The 5,325-nt window shown below is 49.2% G+C and overlaps 1 protein-coding gene across 1 annotated transcript in view; it reads left to right on the top strand.

The window, feature by feature from the left end:
* The first annotated feature begins 510 nt into the window (after positions 1-510).
* LOC142586931 (uncharacterized) overlaps positions 511-5,325 on the top strand; it is a 68,445-nt gene continuing 63,630 nt past the window's right edge. Inside the window, exon 1 of the mRNA XM_075697807.1 lies at positions 511-594. The gene's annotated coding sequence lies outside the window, so the exon portion shown is untranslated. The remainder of the gene's footprint in view (positions 595-5,325) is intronic.

Here is a 5,325-nt window from a genome sequence, read left to right as displayed (position 1 = left end):
TCTAAAACTTAATCTGATCTCTCACGATACGCTGGTGAATGCGAAAGGTTGCCGTGTAACTATAGTAGTATTGCACCCTGGACGATGTTGCGCGCTTCTGTCTTCTTGTGTTCTGTGTCTGCTGTAGTTGCCGTGAAGCAGATTATGGAATTTTGTTTCAGACTTCACGATTGGGCGCGTATTTCTGCTGATATAAGATGTTAAAAAAACGATTTGAAGACTAGTCCTATATACAAATAGACAAATCTGATTTGAAGATTGAATTCGTTGGGGCAATAGTTGATTCGCTATTGGAGAGTTTCGAATATTGACATGACCCTAGGTAAGCACCATAAATAAACAGTGCACGTGCTTAAAATTCATACAGCAAATCAAAATATTACTTCATCACTTGCGCTGGGCGATTTAATGGAAAAGGAAAAAGTGCAGATGAGTTTTGCATTAACAATTTACTGCTTTCATTCACCTTTAGCATTTCTCTTGATAAGATTTTATTTTATTTCCGTATTGCAGACTCTCAGAGAAGCTGAAGCAGCAGCAAGATGGAGGTACGGACGCGTTCGCAGATACCTTGGATTCGCTCTTGTTCCCCAGGTATGAGGATTTCTTTTTCTTGGCAACTTTTTCTGCCGAGCAGTCAGGACGCCAGCTGATACAGACGATGCAAGAGTTGCGTGAAACAAACGTTTGACAGCTATCGCTATCAAATCCTAGGGACGAAGGGTTTGGTGGCGGTTATAATGATTGCAGAAATTCTCACTACGGCTTCTCCTACCGGACATGTAGTTTGAAGCTGCTGTGGTGCATAATAAAGCTGGCTACTGCCCTAACCTCGTCGCTTCGAGTGGCCACATTTGTGGACAAATGGTGGCACTCTAAACCGAAGTGAAAATGATCAAAAGTTTTGATGAAATGAAATCGAGCGCATTATTCACCTTGCAAAACGGTTTATGCACATTTCAGAGAAGGACACCATATGTCAGCTGAGGTGGCCGTTAAAGAAAATGTCGGTTGCGAGGTGCTCAGGTGACATTTTCTGACATTATTGGAGCAGCGCCAACAAGGCGACGACGGTGTGAAAGGGTAGAGGACGAGCTCTGACTCACAACTACGTTGACTGAAACACACATCAGGGGTGCCATAACGTAAAACTATTCCAAACTTTTCTATTGCTATTCTGCTATCAGCCCTCCACGATTGGTCAAAAACTTTGTTCGACCACCCCCACTTCACCTGTCTGTCACGCGACGTCACGAAAACCGCGATGCCTCCCCATCTGATATGATGTTAACGCACTGATTATGCATGATTTTACAGAAAAAAGAAAAAAAAAACAGTTATTTCTGATTCGACCCCTTTTCGCCATTAGCCCTCGGCTATTGGTAAAATGTTTTCGGGCTGCACCCACTTCACCTGCTTGTCACGCGACGTCACAAAACTGCACAAACTCACTGCGTCAAAGTGTCGTGCACGCGATAAAGATGCATTAATATGCCGAACAAAACTGAATTTTCTTCGGAATAGCCGCAGGCTGCCCCTTTCCGAAAGGAATAAAAAGTGGCTGCCGCCGATCGCTGAGACGCTGGCTACTCGCACCTGCCGGAGAGCATGTGTGTATTTGCGTATAATAAAGGTTCTTGCGTGGGCGTGTAACGTTGTCGAGCACTTTCGGCACGCTTACCACCTCATTCTGCCAAAATTTCTTTACTGAGGGTCAGTTTTAGCGCCATTCTTAAGCTTCTGTTGCGTGCCACCGCGATTTTCGACCAATCACCACAAGCTAAGTAAGGAAAAGTCGACCAATCGCAGACGCCGGCACCACCCTCATCATCCGGTTATCGATTTTTAGTGCACTGGCTCTGCCCCAGCGAATCCCTCTCCACTTGAGCGTTCTCCTCGCCTCTTATCAGCCAATTAGATATGACAAGCCGCTCAGTGTAGGCAATGTTATTCGTTTTTCAAGCAAACAAAAGTGAGCTCTTATGAACGAGGAGAGCGTTTGATTTGTCTGTTCAGACAATCGTGCGGGTGACCGCCCGCTGCTTGCGTCGGTGGTTACGCAAATTTGACGTCAGGAGATTGGAATAGAAACATATTGGAATAGTTTTACCTTATAGGGCCTCAGGTATATAAGCGACACAAGCGATCACATGGTCAATCGAGGAACGCACAACCGGGTCACGTGTATACAGGGTGCCTGTTACGGTACCGAGCTGTCTAGGTACGTTAATTCCTGCTGAGAAAGCGCGATCGAAGGCTGTTCTAATGCACAAGGTGCCTTTTAGCTTATGTGGGCTGCTTCCACGACTTATCTGGCATTGTCTTGTTCGCGCTATTCCCATTATTAATGTATACCAACTCGCCCAACTTTCCACTCTAAGACGTTTTCTTATGTTGTGCCTTGATTTCTGGACATTACGTTTTGACTTCAGAAAGCTGTTTATGTCTCTAATGTTATTTTTTTTTCTCGGTGAATGGTTGGAACACTGTGAAATCAAGTTTTGGAGATAGTTATACATTGCCTTGCCAAAATTTTTTTCTTTTGTCAAGAAGGTAAAGCAGTCACGACAGACAATTCAGAAGTCGATATCATGGCGAAATTCATTTCTGGGGACATACATAGTAGAAATGTCTGCAAAAACATACGCCGTACCATTCGTCTTCTTTTTTTTAAAGGGTTCGGTTTAAAAAGAAAAAGGGGGTTCAGCGCGAACCCCTTCAATCTTGCATGCATACAAATACATATATAGGGTAATTATTAACAAAATCAAGCCCCTTGGTTTTCTTTGTTCTTTCGTTTACTGTTGTTGACATGTTGACCAAAGCAGCACCCAAGCACCTGAGGCGAACTAAACATCGCGATTGCACCGGTCATAACACTATTTTTGCAGTTGCTGCGAGGCTAATAAGTGAGATCGGGCAACTTCAGCCGCCATGTGAGCGCGATCGATGACTTCACGAGCGTAGGTCGGACGGTGTCAAAGGGCAAAGTGGGGTCGCGACCATACAAAAGATAAAAGGTTGAATATCCTACGGTGTCATGTCGGGACGAGTTATGTGCGAATGTCGCGTAGGCCAGCACGGCGTCCCAGTTGCGGTGATCGTTGGAAACGTACATCGACAGCATCTCTGTGAGTGTTCGGTTGAGACGTTCCGTAAGACAGTTTGTTTGTGGGTGGAAGGTGGAGGACAGCTTGTGCTCAGTGTGACAAGAGCGGAGGAGGGCGTGCACAACTCGAGACAAGAACGAGTGGCCGCGGCCTGTAAGTAACTATCGAGGTGCACCATGCTGGATGATGATGTCGTGAAGGAAAAACTAGTAGCGCAACTAGTCGGCAAAGCCTTTGTTATCGTGTAGCATGTCACGTAATCAGTAGCGACGGTGATCCACTTATTCCCTCTGGTCATTGTCGGAAAAGGGTCAAGCAGGTCAAGGCCTACGCGAAAGAATGGTTCAAAGGGAACTTCAATTGGATGGAGACGGCCGACAGGTGGCAGGGGAGGTTTCTTCCGGCGCTGACACAACTCGCAAGTTGCGACATAACGACGCACAGAGCGGTAGAGACCCGGCCAGAAGAACCGGCGTCGTACGCGGTCGTATGTACGCAAAACTTCAAGGTGTCCTGCCGTCGGTGCATGGTGAAGTTGTTCGGGAACGTCGGATCGCAGATGACGAGGAAGGACAAGGAGCAACTCAGGGCCGTCAAGGTTGATATGCGGCGGTACAGGATGCCGTCATGCAGCACGAACATGCGGCACATGCCGTCGGTGCTGCCAGACTGCCCTCCGGCGACGATGGACTGTAAGGATGCCTCGCGTTGTTGTTCAGCGTGTAGGTCGGTCATGCCAGTCAAAGCCATCACACAGGTCACCGGATCATGCGCAATAGTATCGGGAGAACCACGGGGTGACGCGAGAGGCGGCCAACGCCCTTGTACACACGTCCAGACTGATAGTTGACAACAATAAAATTCCTGGAGTCGCAAAGCCCAGTGACCAAGCCGTCCTGTGGGGTCCCGGAGGGAATACAGCCAGCAGAAAGCGTGGTGGTCTGTAACGACCAAAAACCTGCGGCCGTACAAATATGGCCGGAACTTGGCGACAGCCCAAACTAAAGCAGATTACTCCCACTCGGTGACGGAGTAATTTCTCTCGGCAAGTGACAGCAGGTGGCTGGCGTAAATTATCACACACTCGGCACCACTCTGCTGTTGGGCGAGAACAGTGCCGACGCCATGTCTGCTTGCGTCAGTGTGGACTTCGGTCGGTGCAGATGGATCAAGGTGGGCAAGTATGGGAGGGGTGGTCAGAAACCCGATGAGAGCGGCGAACGCGTGAGCCTGCTCCGAGCCCCATGAGAATGGCGTGTTCTTTAGAAGATCTATCAAAGGCCGAGCAGCGTCGGCAAAGTTTTTGACGAAACGGCAAAAGTAAGAACACAGGCCGAAGAAACAGCGCACGTCAGAAGCAGAACGTAGCACAGGGAAACTGCGTATGGCGCGAACTTTTTCTGGATCTGGTTGTACACCGGATGCATCAACGAGGTGTCCCAACACGGTAATCTGACGGCACCGGAATTGACACTTCGTGGAGTTCAGTTGAAGGCTGGCTTTTCGGAAGACTGCAAGCAAGAATAGCAGTGGTAGTAGGCACTGCAGCACCACCTCCGAGTGCTACATTTCATATATTTCCGAAAGGGTGCGGCCAAACGCCACAAGGGATGAAAGCCGACGTGGCTGCTGCGAACGGGAAGATAGACGATGTGTTTGCGGTGAACGAGACTGGTGTCCGCGCGGTGCTGGTGAGCGGCTGTACCACGCGTTTTCAGCAGAGTTGGCGGCTCTGTTAGACACGGCGGTGGGGAAAACGTTGCGGGCATTTCCATGAAAACGGCTTAGGTTGCTCGGCGTGCGAGGTGTTGAGGGCCACGATTTTCGACAGTATCAGGCGACATGACCAATGCGGCTTTAGCAAGCATGTGGCGCCCCCTCGGGCATAATGTTCGTACGTCACCAGGCTCGGTGGCCTGCCAAGCTCGGCAGGCAACATTGGTCACCGCACTGAAATAAACACCGAGGAGCACAGCTGCTCGGCCGTCAGTCATCGTTTAGTACCACCACGCTGCGGAGCGTCCATCTAACGGAGGGTTCCTCGAGCCCTCTCTTGTTCACGAACCCGGGTGGATCGTGACAGTGGCGACAGGTGAAACATATCGGCTGGTCGTCCGCAGTTCTCTACTCAGTCAGGTTGCCATAACGCGGAGAGAAGCGTCGGTTTGGAGCGGAAATAGTTGAAGGGCGTTCGTTAGCTTTGGGATTGGCGAGA

The sequence above is a fragment of the Dermacentor variabilis genome, chromosome 7, assembly GCF_050947875.1.
Source record: "Dermacentor variabilis isolate Ectoservices chromosome 7, ASM5094787v1, whole genome shotgun sequence".
NCBI lineage: Eukaryota > Metazoa > Arthropoda > Arachnida > Ixodida > Ixodidae > Dermacentor > Dermacentor variabilis.
This window is presented reverse-complemented; position numbering and strand designations above follow the sequence as displayed.